The sequence below is a fragment of the Fukomys damarensis genome, unplaced genomic scaffold (genome assembly GCF_012274545.1).
Source record: "Fukomys damarensis isolate Sample0158 unplaced genomic scaffold, DMR_v1.0_HiC HiC_scaffold_3, whole genome shotgun sequence".
Classification (NCBI taxonomy): domain Eukaryota; kingdom Metazoa; phylum Chordata; class Mammalia; order Rodentia; family Bathyergidae; genus Fukomys; species Fukomys damarensis.
Genome location: NW_022900915.1, coordinates 9,557,853 through 9,575,808, shown reverse-complemented (window position 1 = coordinate 9,575,808; position 17,956 = coordinate 9,557,853). Strand labels below are relative to the sequence as shown.

General features: G+C 38.9%; 1 long non-coding RNA gene across 1 annotated transcript; it reads right to left on the bottom strand.

Moving 5' to 3' along the window:
- Positions 1 to 13,784: 13,784 nt before the first annotated feature.
- On the bottom strand, positions 13,785 to 16,526 carry LOC104864254. Its single transcript, XR_780802.3, has 3 exons — positions 16,453 to 16,526; positions 15,194 to 15,324; positions 13,785 to 15,112 (listed from the first exon to the last, which is right to left on the bottom strand). It is a non-coding gene; the product is annotated as an uncharacterized LOC104864254 (long non-coding RNA).
- Between the last annotated feature and the right edge of the window lie 1,430 nt (positions 16,527 to 17,956).

Below are 17,956 nucleotides of genomic sequence, written 5' to 3'. Positions count from 1 at the left end.
CAGTTCAGTCATTATGTTCTTCAACCTCCAAATCTCTGCTTAGCTCTTTTTAATGATTTCTGCCTCTTTATTACAATTCCAATTTTGTTGATGTATGATTTTAGTAGTTTCAGCAGAGCTACACTAAGATTATTTTTAAGTCTTTGTCACGCAGTTGCTAGATATCTATTTCTTTAGGTTAAGTTCCCGGAGGTTTTCCCTCCCCTTGTCTTTCCGGTCTCGTCATATTTCCCTGGCTTTCTATGACTTTTACAGCCTTGCTCAGGAGTCTAAGCATCTGAGGAATGGTCACCTCTTTTAGTATTTGTAAACTGGCTCCTACATGGGACGCCTTCTACCACAGATTCTGGGAAGGCAAGCTGGCAGGGTCCATGCCTGGTGGGGTCATGATTGCACCTGCTACTGGAGTCTGTAGGCAGGCGGGCCTGGTACAAGTGAGCACAATGCCTGGGTCCAAAGGAAAACACTGCCTGTGGCAGTGTTGATGACAAAGTCAGACACTCACATCACTTTCCCCTCCCCTCATCAGAGTACTTACAGGCCAAGGAGACATTGCTTGGCCCTGTGCTATGTGAGCTTAGGAGGGATGGTGCTGGTAAGTGCAATTGTTTTCTTGCTCTGCACTGCATATTTCTTTTTGTTTGTTTTTTCTGTATCCAATCTGGGCACTGTAACGACTCTGCTCAAATCCAGCGCTCTCATGAAGATATTTTGGTCTGTGGTTTTTCAATCCGTGCTCTTGGGGCAGGGGTGAAGGCTGGAACTGTCTATTCTGCCATCTTGCTGATATCACTCTGTGATACCCTTCTAATGGATCTTCCTGTCTGTTACCTCTCTACCTTCTAATAAACCCAAAACACAGCTAATGTTACAGGTTTCCTCCATGTCAGTAGGACTTTAACACTCTCAGTAACTCCCACACAGCTATTAACTGTAAGTCTGCGTATCTTTCTGATTACAGCATTTGAGCCTGGCCTTATACCTTCGTTGCTTCCTCACTCACCATCTGTGGTACAGTAATTTGGGTTCTCTGATGAATTCCAGACCACTCCTTGCACCCTCTTCCTCTTCCGTCATTGCCCCTGCTCTTCACGCTGCCTTATCACCACTATTTTTGTCTTTAAATTATTCTCAGGCACTTCAAGTCATATTTTCATGGCAAAATCCTCTATGGAGACCCGAGCAATAATCCAGCCTGTGGTAATCCTCATTCTCTAACACTTATTCCTAACACTTATTGGGGGGAGTCCCCTGTATTTCCATGTCTTTACCCACATTCCCTTTGCTAAGGCGATGTGATATTTCAACTGTACACTCTATTCTAAAACACAGTAGCTCAGGATTTCCTCTAGGAGGTTTTACCTATGAGAAAGGTATGTGGCAATACCTTGCTTTCAGCTTCACTGTCTGTGGGAGAGAGTTCCTGAAGGTACAGGCAACCAAGAATGACACAACATGCTTTTATAAAATGAGAACAAGGTGTGTATTTAGCAAAATGCCATTAAGTATTAAAAATGAAATAGATTGTCCTAAAAACTAAAATGCTTAATAAAATAAATACATGAAGTACACTTTCTATTTCTCTATTTTTAATTATCATCAATCTCTGCTAAAAGAAACAAATAAAAACATTGTTTTATTTTCCATATTTTGTGGTTTGGTAAGATTCTCTCTGAACCTTCATCCTAAAGTAAAAGCTTTTTCCTTCCTTCCTTCCTTCCTTCCCTCCTTCCCCAACAAATATTTAATGAGCACCTGCTATGCTCCGAGCTGTATACAAGTAGAGGTAGAGGGTGTTCATATAACAGCAAGTCTATTATATACGAGCGCTGTCTCAATGAGCTCATAGTCTCATAACTGTGTTTAAAAGCTATCTAGCAGCTTTGACCAATCAAAGTTCCCATTTTTTTTAATTTAAGCTAATATAAGGAAAATTTTTAAGGAATAAAAGATAATGTCTCTTCTCCATCTCCCTACTCAGTGTTCCTCCTTTTTATCCTTTATCCTCAAAGAGAGAAAGAATTGTGGGTTAGCACTGATAAGGCATGTGTAGAGAAATGGACAGAGCCCTAACTAACAGTGCTGAACAACACATCCTAGGTCCCCCTTGACTGGAATCACTGTAAGAAACTAAGGATGTGATTTGAAGGATTGACTCTGGTAGTAGCTCTCCCAACTCCTTCACCACCAGCACAGAGGCCAGCAGATAATCCAGGCCCTACTGCTCCAGGTCCTGTCTTTAGACCACAGTGGTTTTCAAGTGTGTGTAGCCTCTGCTGGCGAATCAGAGTTCTTCCCTGTAGACTTATGCTTTGGATCAGAATGAAAGTTTACTTACCTTCTAGGTTAAAGGATAGAGAAAATAGCAACCCAAATTTGTACTTTCTGAACTGATTGCTAGAGTTGGAATCCCCTAAGAGTAAATACTGAACATGTAACTAAAGTATTACTCGTTTTCCAAGTATAATAAATGATTAGTTTTGTCTCACAGCAAGAGCCAAAGTAACCCACAAAAACCTCTTTAGGCAGCATTTCTGTTTACATCTCCTCAGCCAGCATTCAAGGTTTTCAAAATTAGGGAAATAGAACTAATTTTATTCACAGCTGTATTTATGCAATTTCAATGTAAAAATTATCCAACTCATTTTTTTTTTACTGGAGATCGAACTCAGGACCTTGCACTTGTGAGGCAGGCGGTGGTATCACTTAGCTAAATCCCTGGCCCATCCAACTCAATTTTTAACCAAATTCTTTCTAAATATTTCAGAGAATTATGGAAAAATTCAGATCCAAAATGTCAAAAACCTTTTCCTGGCAAGTAGAACAACAGCAAATGTAAAATGAAGTCATATACACCACAAGAAGTTACCAGGAAGATATCAGGACCTTGGGTATTTCCAATAAACCATGAAGATGAGTAGGAATATTCTTGCTTACATGGAGCCTGCATGTGAATGGATATTTAGGCTGACCATTTTGCAATGTATTCTTTGTTTATTCCACTAGGTCTTTGTTCTTTTCTTGGTTTCTCTTGGATTAATTTGACATCATTTTTGAATTCCATATTCTATTAGCTTTTAGCACTACCTCTCTTGCTTGGTGGTTATTGTTGCTCTAGCAGTAGCTCAAAAGAATTGCATCATAATTTTTTTGCATTTTAGTTTTCTTAGAGTATTGTGTCAGTACATGCTAAATAAAAAACCATTGCAACCATGAGTCCACTTACCCCTCCACATTGTTCCTTTATGCTATACATACCCTGCTATTTCCCATAAAACAGTCTTTTAAACCCCACAAGTCAATGTTGCAACACTTACTCTAATCATGTATATCTTAAAAATGTTTTAAAGGTTTTTAGAAAACATTTACCTACATATTTATCACTTCTTGTATTTATTTTTTACTGAAGAGCCACATATCAATCTGGTATCATTTACATTTGGCCCAAAATATTCTTTGAATTTTTTTGTAGTATAGTTCTTCTGAAGATGACCTCTCATGTTTTCTTTTATCTGAAAATATCTATTTCATCTGAAAAAATCTTTATTTCACCTTAATTCTTAGAACACTAATTTACTATATATTGTTCCTAGCTTTGTTTATTATTTCTAATGAAAAGTCATAGGCACAGTTATAATATTTGACTACAGAATATGGCATTTTACTCAGCCTAATTTCAACATTCTTTCCTTTGGTTTTTACCAGTTTACTACATTCATGGATAACTTTTTATTTGTATTTGTTGGACCTAGGATTAACTATTCCTCTTGAATCTATAAATTTATTTCTACATTTATTTCTTCAAAGATTTTTTTTTCTGTTTCAGTCACTTTACTTCTTCCTTTCTGGGTTCCAGTCCTGCATTTGTTCATTTATTTATTTTATCTTGTGGGTCACAATGATTGTATTTGATTGTTTTTGCTTTTGCTTTTCTGTTTCCTTCAGACTAGATTCTTGCTGTTACTTCATTTTCAAGTTAACAATCTTCTCCATTTGTTACCTCCCAGTGCTATAAATAATCCAGCAATTTTAAAATTTAATTTATGGCATATTTGTGCTCTAGAATTGACAGGATTTTTGTAGTTTATTTTTCTATTGAGAAGTTCCTTGTTTTTTTATTACCACAACTCTTTTCCTTTATATTCCTGATTGTGATTATACTATTGGCTTTAGAAATTTTGTCTACTAATTCCAACGTTTTGACCATGCCAGTCTGACTTTATTTACTATTTCTTCTTTAAAATATAAGTCAAGACCTCTTCCTTTTTTGAATATCTAGTAATTTTTACTGGATATAGAATATTGTGGATGGTATATTGCAGTGACCCTGGATTTTATTATGGACCTTTATTAAGTATTAATTTTGAATTTTAATAGACAGTAAACTTACTTAGCCTCAAACTCTTCTGACCTTGAATTATGGGCAGCAATTTCTTTTCTTTTCTTGGTACTGGGGTTTGAACATGGAACCTTGAGCTTGCAAGGCAGGCAGCAGAAGTACTGAGCTACATCCCTGGCCCTTTGGGCAGCAATTTCAATTTCCATCCAGTTAATCTAGATTTAATTTTGCATGGGCCTAGGATTCAGGCTCAACTAGAGAAGAGAACTATATTTTAATGCAAAATTCAGGGTTCTCTGTGTTTCCTCCTTTCAAATTTTCTCTGTCACTTATAACCCCTGCTCCAACATCTGCCCTCTAGTTCTTCAACCCATCAAAACCTGCAGAATTTTTTCTGCATTTTAGCCATACAGTTTCTGTATATTTAAGCCTGCTTTCAGGAAAAGTTTTTTGTTTTTTTTTAATGTGAGTATCTCATTCAATGACATTCCCACGTGTAGACTCCATCCCAGTTTCTGTCTGCTTTGTCCACTCTCCAGGGCTTTCAGGTATATGCTTTTCATATGTTGTTTAAAGTTGTTTGGGAGGTTAAACAGGAATTGCAGCTCCATTACCCTGAGCCAATGAAGAAGGCAAGCATGCAGAAGATCATTGCTCTGATCAAGATAAAATTTTAATTATGCTACAGTGCTAATAAAACGATGCTTGGTTATTAATAAGAGCCTATACTTGGGCTTACCGACATCTTCAATTCTGCATAGGTTTGCATTGATAATAAATTGAATGCACTCATGGAAGACCCTCAAAAGTACCTGGATCATAGTAAGCACTCCATGAATGATCGCTGTTATGTTATTTTTATTCCTGCTAGAATGATCAGGGCAGGCTTTTATGGGGAAAGGACACTTGAACTTAGGTCTGAAGAGGAGGAGGGGTTAAGGCGGTGCAGAGAGAGGGAAGCATTTTCCAGGCATAAGAGAAAGCACAAGCTGAAACCTCACAGTAGCCAAGGACAGAGCACAACAGAGGGATGGGACTGCAGGCCAGTGTTGCGGGCATGGACAGCGTGAGGGGAGCCTGGAAGGAAGCAGAGGCTGGACCATTTGCGGGTGGTGAACCTTAACGCGAACCCTGAGGCGCTGTAAGGGCAAAGGCACAATGGTGACCGTCCCCTGGAGTAGTTGGGACACTGCTGCAGGCGTCCAGCCATCAGGCATCATAAACACTTACTGATTCAAAGGTGGAGGTACACAAGCTGAGTCAGAACAGGCTGGAGCTAGAGATCCGGAAGGGACTTGGATACAGGCATGCGTCACTTGACGCTGAGGATTTGTCTGGGAGATGCAATGCTGAATGGTCTATTCCTTGACACAATGAACCTTGACATCTTTGAGGTCACATGCCATTTCCTCTTTTTTTTTTTTCCTTTCTTTTTGGTAACAAGATCTAATTCAAACTTTACTTTTTCTAACCACCTTGCTACTTGGGAGTTGTTTTAGTCCCACTTATCCATTTAAATTTCTATTAAGAATCAAATGGTTAGTGAGAAGGTACTTTTTTGAGTCTTGTAACTTCAGATTTGACTATTTCTTTTCCTGTGTTTCACAGTAAACTATAAAATTTTTGAAGGTCAAACAAGATTATTTTGTTCCATCACCTAGCACATTGCCCAGTCCTCAGCCAACAATCAATTTATTGACTCTTTTACAGCTTTCTCATTTTTCTAATGAGGAAGTAAAAGTAAAGAAAGGGGAAGTGATAAGTCTTGCAAAAGGTCTTGAAGTTGTTTTGAGATCACTGTTTCTAAGTGAGTGGTTGTCAAAATGTCTCTGAGCAACATTCTGGAGGGTTTTAAGGAAGTGGTAGGACTTAGAGAGATGCCAAGATTGAATAGGGTGTGGGGTTGTGTACAGACCACTAGAGGCCGGCACAAGTTGGGTTAGGGCTGAAGAATTTGATGGGAAATGTAATTCCGTCTACCCACTGGCTCTGTGAACACAGATTGCTACATAGACAGCAAAGGGGTTTGTATTAGTCAGTTTTCAAGTTGCTGAGAAACAGTATCTGACACTCACGACTCAAAGGAGTTTAACTTAGCCCCCAGTTTCAGGGGCCTCAATTCATAACCTCCAGCTCCAAGGTAGAAACATCATAGCGGAAGCAACTGGTGGAGTAAGGCTGCTTGCTTCGTCACAGCTGGGAAACAGCAAGGGAGCAGCACCAGGAAGGATGGGTCCGGGGAGCACAGTGGGCACCCCAGTTTGCATCTCTACGACCTAGCTAGGCACACGCCTAAATGTGCTTTGCTCATTCCCTCAGTGACTTCCAAGCCAGTCGAGTTAAAACAATGGGGCATAATCAGCACGGTACTATAATGAGAGAAAAATAACTTGCAAGGCAGAAAAGCTGAGTTGTAGTTGTATTTCATAACCCACTGCATGGTCCTGGACAAGTCCTGGCTTCCTCCCAGGCACCAGCCTATAATAATAAAAGAAGCATCAATGATATTAACGACATATTTCTTGAACCCTTACTGTATGCATCAGTTAGGGCTTAGTACAGAAGCAGATTTAATTCAAGATATGTAACTGTATAGGGATTTATAAGATCGGCTTTACAATGACAAGCCACAGAGTCAGGTGTGGAAGAGGACAAAGGGCTGTCTGTGTGCTGGGAACTCAAAGATCCAGGCCAAGATCGGAGGCATGGAGCTCACTGTAGCGCCTTATGCCAGTCCGTATCAAGAAATTAAAGAATCTGTAACACAAGGCCAAAGGGTCTGCATTGGAAGACTGAAGTGAGAAGGCAGGAGGTGGCATCCACGGTGGAGGTGAAGACTGGAGCTGCTCTAAAGAAGCAGAAGTGAGCCTTCCATCTTTGTTTCCCCCTCATTCCACTCAGGCTGCCAGCTGCTTGGTTGGTGCCACTCACACCTACAGTGGGTCTTCTGTATTCAGTAAATCCCTTCAGTCACACCCATGACCATAATGATCCAGTTCAGTTGGGCATTTCTTACTCAAGTTGACAATCATGTCAACTATCACATTGTGTGTTAGGTATTGTTATAATGCTTCATGTTTTATAGATGAAGACACCTGCTTTCAAAGAGTTGAAATAACTCCGCCAAGATTACTTAGGTAGTAAGTGATGCAGTTGTGGTTATTGCTCTAGAATATTTGACTTGGTCATCTAAATTCCAATTTAACCATGCACACTGTAAAGTTCTGGCCACAATAAGCTTAGGCATCCTAGGGTTTATTGCAAGGGCGATGCTCTCTTTTGAAATGCTTACACATCTAGCCCACTCTGTGGCTGTGAGAAGAAATCAATTTTTTTTTATTTTTTTAAATTAAAGATCGAAAACATACATGACAAAAAGAAATGAAGATACTAGATAAAAATTTCAAATATACATATATATGACAGCAAAAAAGGATATGAAATAAAGAAAAATTTATGCAACACAGACTGATAATCCAAATACATTATTAGTTTGATATGGTCTTCAAACATTATATGTTCTTTCTCATTTTCTTTTCATACAAAACATATTTATCACTTCTTGTATTTATTTTTTACTGAAGAGCCACATATCAATCTGGTATCATTTACATTTGGCCCAAAATATTCTTTGAATTTTTTTGTAGTATAGTTCTTCTGAAGATGACCTCTCATGTTTTCTTTTATCTGAAAATATCTATTTCATCTGAAAAAATCTTTATTTCACCTTAATTCTTAGAACACTAATTTACTATATATTGTTCCTAGCTTTGTTTATTATTTCTAATGAAAAGTCATAGGCACAGTTATAATATTTGACTACAGAATATGGCATTTTACTCAGCCTAATTTCAACATTCTTTCCTTTGGTTTTTACCAGTTTACTACATTCATGGATAACTTTTTATTTGTATTTGTTGGACCTAGGATTAACTATTCCTCTTGAATCTATAAATTTATTTCTACATTTATTTCTTCAAAGATTTTTTTTTCTGTTTCAGTCACTTTACTTCTTCCTTTCTGGGTTCCAGTCCTGCATTTGTTCATTTATTTATTTTATCTTGTGGGTCACAATGATTGTATTTGATTGTTTTTGCTTTTGCTTTTCTGTTTCCTTCAGACTAGATTCTTGCTGTTACTTCATTTTCAAGTTAACAATCTTCTCCATTTGTTACCTCCCAGTGCTATAAATAATCCAGCAATTTTAAAATTTAATTTATGGCATATTTGTGCTCTAGAATTGACAGGATTTTTGTAGTTTATTTTTCTATTGAGAAGTTCCTTGTTTTTTTATTACCACAACTCTTTTCCTTTATATTCCTGATTGTGATTATACTATTGGCTTTAGAAATTTTGTCTACTAATTCCAACGTTTTGACCATGCCAGTCTGACTTTATTTACTATTTCTTCTTTAAAATATAAGTCAAGACCTCTTCCTTTTTTGAATATCTAGTAATTTTTACTGGATATAGAATATTGTGGATGGTATATTGCAGTGACCCTGGATTTTATTATGGACCTTTATTAAGTATTAATTTTGAATTTTAATAGACAGTAAACTTACTTAGCCTCAAACTCTTCTGACCTTGAATTATGGGCAGCAATTTCTTTTCTTTTCTTGGTACTGGGGTTTGAACATGGAACCTTGAGCTTGCAAGGCAGGCAGCAGAAGTACTGAGCTACATCCCTGGCCCTTTGGGCAGCAATTTCAATTTCCATCCAGTTAATCTAGATTTAATTTTGCATGGGCCTAGGATTCAGGCTCAACTAGAGAAGAGAACTATATTTTAATGCAAAATTCAGGGTTCTCTGTGTTTCCTCCTTTCAAATTTTCTCTGTCACTTATAACCCCTGCTCCAACATCTGCCCTCTAGTTCTTCAACCCATCAAAACCTGCAGAATTTTTTCTGCATTTTAGCCATACAGTTTCTGTATATTTAAGCCTGCTTTCAGGAAAAGTTTTTTGTTTTTTTTTAATGTGAGTATCTCATTCAATGACATTCCCACGTGTAGACTCCATCCCAGTTTCTGTCTGCTTTGTCCACTCTCCAGGGCTTTCAGGTATATGCTTTTCATATGTTGTTTAAAGTTGTTTGGGAGGTTAAACAGGAATTGCAGCTCCATTACCCTGAGCCAATGAAGAAGGCAAGCATGCAGAAGATCATTGCTCTGATCAAGATAAAATTTTAATTATGCTACAGTGCTAATAAAACGATGCTTGGTTATTAATAAGAGCCTATACTTGGGCTTACCGACATCTTCAATTCTGCATAGGTTTGCATTGATAATAAATTGAATGCACTCATGGAAGACCCTCAAAAGTACCTGGATCATAGTAAGCACTCCATGAATGATCGCTGTTATGTTATTTTTATTCCTGCTAGAATGATCAGGGCAGGCTTTTATGGGGAAAGGACACTTGAACTTAGGTCTGAAGAGGAGGAGGGGTTAAGGCGGTGCAGAGAGAGGGAAGCATTTTCCAGGCATAAGAGAAAGCACAAGCTGAAACCTCACAGTAGCCAAGGACAGAGCACAACAGAGGGATGGGACTGCAGGCCAGTGTTGCGGGCATGGACAGCGTGAGGGGAGCCTGGAAGGAAGCAGAGGCTGGACCATTTGCGGGTGGTGAACCTTAACGCGAACCCTGAGGCGCTGTAAGGGCAAAGGCACAATGGTGACCGTCCCCTGGAGTAGTTGGGACACTGCTGCAGGCGTCCAGCCATCAGGCATCATAAACACTTACTGATTCAAAGGTGGAGGTACACAAGCTGAGTCAGAACAGGCTGGAGCTAGAGATCCGGAAGGGACTTGGATACAGGCATGCGTCACTTGACGCTGAGGATTTGTCTGGGAGATGCAATGCTGAATGGTCTATTCCTTGACACAATGAACCTTGACATCTTTGAGGTCACATGCCATTTCCTCTTTTTTTTTTTTCCTTTCTTTTTGGTAACAAGATCTAATTCAAACTTTACTTTTTCTAACCACCTTGCTACTTGGGAGTTGTTTTAGTCCCACTTATCCATTTAAATTTCTATTAAGAATCAAATGGTTAGTGAGAAGGTACTTTTTTGAGTCTTGTAACTTCAGATTTGACTATTTCTTTTCCTGTGTTTCACAGTAAACTATAAAATTTTTGAAGGTCAAACAAGATTATTTTGTTCCATCACCTAGCACATTGCCCAGTCCTCAGCCAACAATCAATTTATTGACTCTTTTACAGCTTTCTCATTTTTCTAATGAGGAAGTAAAAGTAAAGAAAGGGGAAGTGATAAGTCTTGCAAAAGGTCTTGAAGTTGTTTTGAGATCACTGTTTCTAAGTGAGTGGTTGTCAAAATGTCTCTGAGCAACATTCTGGAGGGTTTTAAGGAAGTGGTAGGACTTAGAGAGATGCCAAGATTGAATAGGGTGTGGGGTTGTGTACAGACCACTAGAGGCCGGCACAAGTTGGGTTAGGGCTGAAGAATTTGATGGGAAATGTAATTCCGTCTACCCACTGGCTCTGTGAACACAGATTGCTACATAGACAGCAAAGGGGTTTGTATTAGTCAGTTTTCAAGTTGCTGAGAAACAGTATCTGACACTCACGACTCAAAGGAGTTTAACTTAGCCCCCAGTTTCAGGGGCCTCAATTCATAACCTCCAGCTCCAAGGTAGAAACATCATAGCGGAAGCAACTGGTGGAGTAAGGCTGCTTGCTTCGTCACAGCTGGGAAACAGCAAGGGAGCAGCACCAGGAAGGATGGGTCCGGGGAGCACAGTGGGCACCCCAGTTTGCATCTCTACGACCTAGCTAGGCACACGCCTAAATGTGCTTTGCTCATTCCCTCAGTGACTTCCAAGCCAGTCGAGTTAAAACAATGGGGCATAATCAGCACGGTACTATAATGAGAGAAAAATAACTTGCAAGGCAGAAAAGCTGAGTTGTAGTTGTATTTCATAACCCACTGCATGGTCCTGGACAAGTCCTGGCTTCCTCCCAGGCACCAGCCTATAATAATAAAAGAAGCATCAATGATATTAACGACATATTTCTTGAACCCTTACTGTATGCATCAGTTAGGGCTTAGTACAGAAGCAGATTTAATTCAAGATATGTAACTGTATAGGGATTTATAAGATCGGCTTTACAATGACAAGCCACAGAGTCAGGTGTGGAAGAGGACAAAGGGCTGTCTGTGTGCTGGGAACTCAAAGATCCAGGCCAAGATCGGAGGCATGGAGCTCACTGTAGCGCCTTATGCCAGTCCGTATCAAGAAATTAAAGAATCTGTAACACAAGGCCAAAGGGTCTGCATTGGAAGACTGAAGTGAGAAGGCAGGAGGTGGCATCCACGGTGGAGGTGAAGACTGGAGCTGCTCTAAAGAAGCAGAAGTGAGCCTTCCATCTTTGTTTCCCCCTCATTCCACTCAGGCTGCCAGCTGCTTGGTTGGTGCCACTCACACCTACAGTGGGTCTTCTGTATTCAGTAAATCCCTTCAGTCACACCCATGACCATAATGATCCAGTTCAGTTGGGCATTTCTTACTCAAGTTGACAATCATGTCAACTATCACATTGTGTGTTAGGTATTGTTATAATGCTTCATGTTTTATAGATGAAGACACCTGCTTTCAAAGAGTTGAAATAACTCCGCCAAGATTACTTAGGTAGTAAGTGATGCAGTTGTGGTTATTGCTCTAGAATATTTGACTTGGTCATCTAAATTCCAATTTAACCATGCACACTGTAAAGTTCTGGCCACAATAAGCTTAGGCATCCTAGGGTTTATTGCAAGGGCGATGCTCTCTTTTGAAATGCTTACACATCTAGCCCACTCTGTGGCTGTGAGAAGAAATCAATTTTTTTTTATTTTTTTAAATTAAAGATCGAAAACATACATGACAAAAAGAAATGAAGATACTAGATAAAAATTTCAAATATACATATATATGACAGCAAAAAAGGATATGAAATAAAGAAAAATTTATGCAACACAGACTGATAATCCAAATACATTATTAGTTTGATATGGTCTTCAAACATTATATGTTCTTTCTCATTTTCTTTTCATACAATATTTTTGAAATATTGTATTTACAAATAAAACAAAGTTATATATTATAGTTGAGAAACCGTCCTCAAAGTTTTATGATTTATAAACTCCTTGGTTTTATTAATTTGATAAATATCATATGCTTGTTGATTGTATCACTTACATTTTCTAACAAAACTTGGCACAGAAAAGAAATATACTTGTATTTGAAATCCAAAAACAACTAAGAGTTCACATTTTTAAGATCCGACTTTTCTGTTTCTTTTTATTATATCCCATACTTTTTTTTTTAACCTTTAATTGAGTTTATTGATACATTTAAGGTATACAGTACAATTAACGTTCATTATTGGGATTGTGTACCTTTACATGACTGGTCTTGGTTCTCATTTTTTCCCCTCATCCATGCCCTCCCTTCACCCCCTCCTCCTCTCCCCATTTACAAACACTTTATTTCCATTTTTTTCATTTTGTCATATTTTTTTCTTTGCCCTTATTACCTTTCCCCTACCCTTCCCATTTTCTCTATACCTTTAGCACTTTTCTTCCTATTTCACATGGTCAATTATATCATTAGGATCTTATGTACTACCCATACTTATTTTTATTATATTTTATAAGCATAATGATAGAATTTAACATCAATATATATGTAATATTCTTCCCAAACAAATGACTATGAATTAAATCAAGCATGTAATTTAGAGAAATCATAAGGTTGGCAGAGAAACTATGCCAAATGTACAAAATCCTACCACATTCATGATCATGTTTCTCATTAAATAGTGCACACATATGTGTAAAAACATACCCCACACATATACACAATGCATATTTTCTACAATACAATATATACTTTGGTATAATAAAACAGTGCAGTGATGTGTGGAATGTTTGTGATTTGTGTGATCTGAGAAAAAAAAATCATCTTGAGGAAGGTGAATTTGTAATATGTAACAGATACTGAATGATATTAATGATTTATTATCCATTCATTTAAGTATAGTTATGATAAAATGTACTTAAAAATTAATATTCATTATCGGTGGAAAATAGGTACAAAGATATATTGATAACAAAACAAAATTTGTCTTAACAAATTTCCAACCAAACAAGCTGTGGTAACAGAAAAGGAAGTTTGCAGAAGGCAGAGATGAGAGAGGAGAACGACGGGTGGACCTTAATGCTTTTCATACTACTCATATATACAGATTTCATAAATTCTCAAATAAAAGAGCAAAGAAAATGAGAACCAAAATAACTCATCAAATTGGTAGGCCAACGTATAAAGACAAAGATTAATGTGTTGATAAATTTTAAAAATCGTTAATTTTTTTTGACTAAATAAAAATCATTATTTTTAAAAATGCTTTTAACACACAGAAGTCTTGTCTCTAGGGTTCTGTGTTCTATGTTTGGCTGCTATTTTCCATCTTTAATTATTATTAATCAAGTTATCAGAAGACTTCACACATACATTATCTTATTCAGTCAACACAGGCCCTGTTTGGAACAAGGGCAGAGAGACTCAGCCAATGATTTTCCTGGAATCACACAGCCGGGGAGCGGTGACATTGCGGTTTGAACTCCAAATGCCCTTCTTTGCCATCTTCCCGCCTCTGCAGTTTGAACTGGCTGCAGAAACAGGTGAATTGATGTGACTCACATAAGAATTCTGACTTCCTTTTGCTGGCTGCTTTACCACGTGTTAGAAGCAGAGACTTGGAAGAGTTCATAAAGGGTCCTCAGGCCAGGCATCCCTCTTCTCACCTCACCAGTTTCTTTCTCCATGTTTAAAAGCATCCCCCATTAGCTAGTGAGCCAGTTTCTAAGTGCTGCTGTGGCTTCCAGAGAGCTGGGTGAATATCACTTCTTGGTGGCCTGCGTAAGTGTTCTTAGACCAATGCATTCATTGAGTTAAGTGTACTGCCCTCCCCAGGGTTGGAAAACACCATCCATCCACTGAAGGCCCGAATAGAGCAAATAAGTCCAGGAATCTTGAACTCCTTCTGCCTACTTACTTGATCTAGGACATCCATCCTCTCCTGCCTTCGGTGCTCCTGGTTCTCTGGACTTCCGACCCTGATTGAAACCCATGTCACTGGCTCTCTGGCTCTCGGGGCTTTAAATGACACCTCCAGCTTCCCTGAGTCCCCAAGCTGCAGATCGCAGACAGTGAGACTTTGCAGCCTCCGTAGTTGTATGAGTCACTATATGGTAAGACATATGTCTTACTGTTTCCATTTCTCTAGCGAGTCCTGACTAATACCATAGCTCATTTTATCACTGACATGCAGTACCAAATGTTAATAATCTTTTACTAGTGAAATCTGCCTCCTGCTGCTGCTAACTGCTCCCCATTCAGTCTTTTGCCTCACCTCCAGCAATGCCCAGATAATTCATTCTGTTCTCACCAGCTTTGATTCTTTTCCTGTCTTCTGCGGACTTAACCTGGGACTCAGTTTCCTTATCTATAAAATGAGTAGATGGGCTATGTTGTGCCAATTCCAGAAAGCATTCGTCTTACTTGCTTATGATATTTTAAATGTCCCAATAATTGTACCCCTAAACAGAAAAGCTGCCAGGAACTCTAAAAGGCAAATGTTCCCTAACATTTTGCCTATTGTGTCTTTTCCTTCCTTCCATTTTGTTTGTGTTTCTGTGGAGATGGAGAAGATAGTCCAGCAAAAGTGGGGTGGGGGCCTGCCTCATTGTTGACACTGCCGTTTACTGGAGCTGGAAAGAGATTTAAAGTGCTTAGGGATGCTGAGCACTGAAAGCAGCCCCACCCTTTCCCACCTTGGCTTCCAGCTTTACTTCCAAATTGCAGGGTGGTTTCCAGATAAATATCCTGATTGACTGGCATCGACCCAGGGTCCCACACTTGGGCACCTTCTCATGGATTCCTTATGCACCTACATGCATCTGTGGCCTCTGCTTCAAAATCTCTGTTGAGAAGAGAGTAAAGCCTTTCAGCAACATTTCTGAAAATATAGAGAGAACCAAATGTTCGGAAAATCTGCATCGAGGCACAAATTGACTAATGTGTGAAACAATAATAACATTAAAAGTATTATCAAATAAATATTTAACATTAAATTTGTTGCAGCCACTAGGCTAGCTAAGAGCTGTACATATTTGATTTTCTTTAATTCTCATGATTAACACTATGACATAGACTTTATTTTCATTGCTTTTTTATGGATGATGAAATTAACCTTTAAAAGGACACAAACCACTCATCAAGTGCCACACAGCTGATCAATGATAGAACCAGAATTCCACCCTAAGACTGTCAAACTCTAATATCTGACCACTTCACACTAACCAGTTGTGCCTTGTTTTGAAATGATTTTTTAAAAATGTTTGCATCACTGTATCATTTTTTCCTTGAAGCCCTCAAAGATGCCCCCAAGTCTGATTTAGAGCTCTGTACTGCGTTTCACTGAATCCTGTGCATGCTTTTACCCTAATGCTTGGCATATTTTTATGTCTTTCTTTCAAGTTAATCTGTACACTGCTTGCAGGCAAGAGGTGTTTTTTTTTTCTTCCCTGTACACTTAACTTCCTTTTGCTTTGTACTCTTTTCTTCTCATAGATAGGATGTTACAATACTCATAATTGAGGATTGTCAGTAGCTATTGGTTAATGGCCTAAATAAGAAGTTGGATGTGGAGATGACCAACTCCACCTACCACTTTCCAGACATCAAGAGAACTCCTTTCAGCATTCCCAGAAGAGATAGAAGTTTGGGTCACATTAAGGAGAGAACACGGTTGGGACTGAGCAGTCCCAACCAAGCTCTGAAATAATGCTGGCTAATGTTCTTTGGGCCTGGTTTTGCAATCACTGAGATTAAGTATTAGTATGAAATTTCTGGACTCGTACAGGAACTTTTTGAAAAACTGACTGTCCCACATCTGTGGATGGAGAAACCTGAGATATACGCTCTTAAGCAAAGAAAGAATGCTTTCTATAGCTGAGCTTGTATTCTGTGCAGAGGCAGGATTCAAGGACCATCTCTGAGCCCACATGGAGTACTGAAGATGCCCCCCAGCACTGTGTAGCAGACTCACCATGAACTGCAGTTTGATCCTGTAAGAAGAAATCTTCACTTTCTGCAGAAGTCCTCAGTCTATTAGTGCTGATGACACCTATAATCAAAAGAAGTAGGGTTAGGCAAGAACAGCCAGTGTACTAAAGCTCTGTAACTTCTCTTTGATGGCAGAGTGGAAACAGCTTCCTGTCTCTTGAGATTTTGTAAATAGCAATATAAATCACTGCACTGTCATTCACTAGGAATCTTAAGACTGAACCCCACAGGGACTGAAAACACAGAATGTCAATCTATCTAAACCCGGCCTAGAAAGGAACTTGAAGTTCATGTGGTTCAGAAGTTGGTTTTCTTTTCTCTCTATCTTTCTTTCCATCTATCTTTCTTTCTTTAGTTTTTTCTTATCTTTAAAAACAATATTCCTCCTTTCTTATTCCAAATGATATCTTATACAGAGCCCTACCATACAAGAGATAAAAGAGCAACTCCTCTGGGTGAAATGAAATGGGAGCTCTGGCTAGTGTTCTTTGTGCCTAGCTTTGCACTTATTACTCAAGGTGTTTTACTGTAGCTATAAAGAAGTCATGTAATTTATTGTCAAAACAGGAGTGTTATTGAACATATAAGAAAATCCTGTTAATAACTGTGCTTCAGGGATAGGTATAAACTGGGACTGTCCTGGCCAAATCAGAAATGGAGGAACTTTCTCAGGGTCATACATGGACTTGGTACCAAACCAGGGCCAGAATCCAGGGCTCCTAAATTGGAGGGCATCAGGTGGGGCTCCTCCACCAATTCACTGCAGTTTAGACCCCATGACTTGCTCCAGTAGGGGAGACCATGGCCTAATGAGAACTACAACTCCAGAGGTCCATTATCTTTGTCTAATACATGGGATGTGAATCTAATGCTCCACCCCAAAGAAACTAGGAAATGACTGGATGACTGGATTTTTCTTCTAAAAACAGAACAATGTTCACAATCCTATACATAGTTATCCCAGTACTGCTGTTAAGGCTTATGTCTTGTCCTCTCAAAGTCTCATGTGGTAATAGATGGGGCTTCTTGGAGATGGCTAGATCTAGAGTGTGTAATGCTGAGATTAAGGTTGGGGTGCTGGGTATGAGTGCTATCCTAGGGGAAGTTGTCCTGGATAAAATATAAGAGACAAAAAGAGGGCTGCTGTTGTATTTACTTGTCACTTGTGGCTTGCTGCTTGCTACCTTGCTGCCTTCTGCATGCCATGAACTGTTTCTCCTCTGCAATGCCCCTCTGCCATGCCACCCTGCCTTAGACCTGCCAGCTATGAATTTACGCCTCTACAAACTGTGATCCAAATAAACCTTTCCTCCTCTAACTTTGGGTGCAGGGTATTTTTGTCTCAGCAACAAGAAAAGTAACTAAGACAACTACTTTTGTGTGTTTTTTGGCCAAAAGTGCATCCCCTCTACATTGTTATATACTTCACATTTTTTCTTCTAATCAATTCACATCTTACTTTCAGATACCTTCTTTACACTCACCCA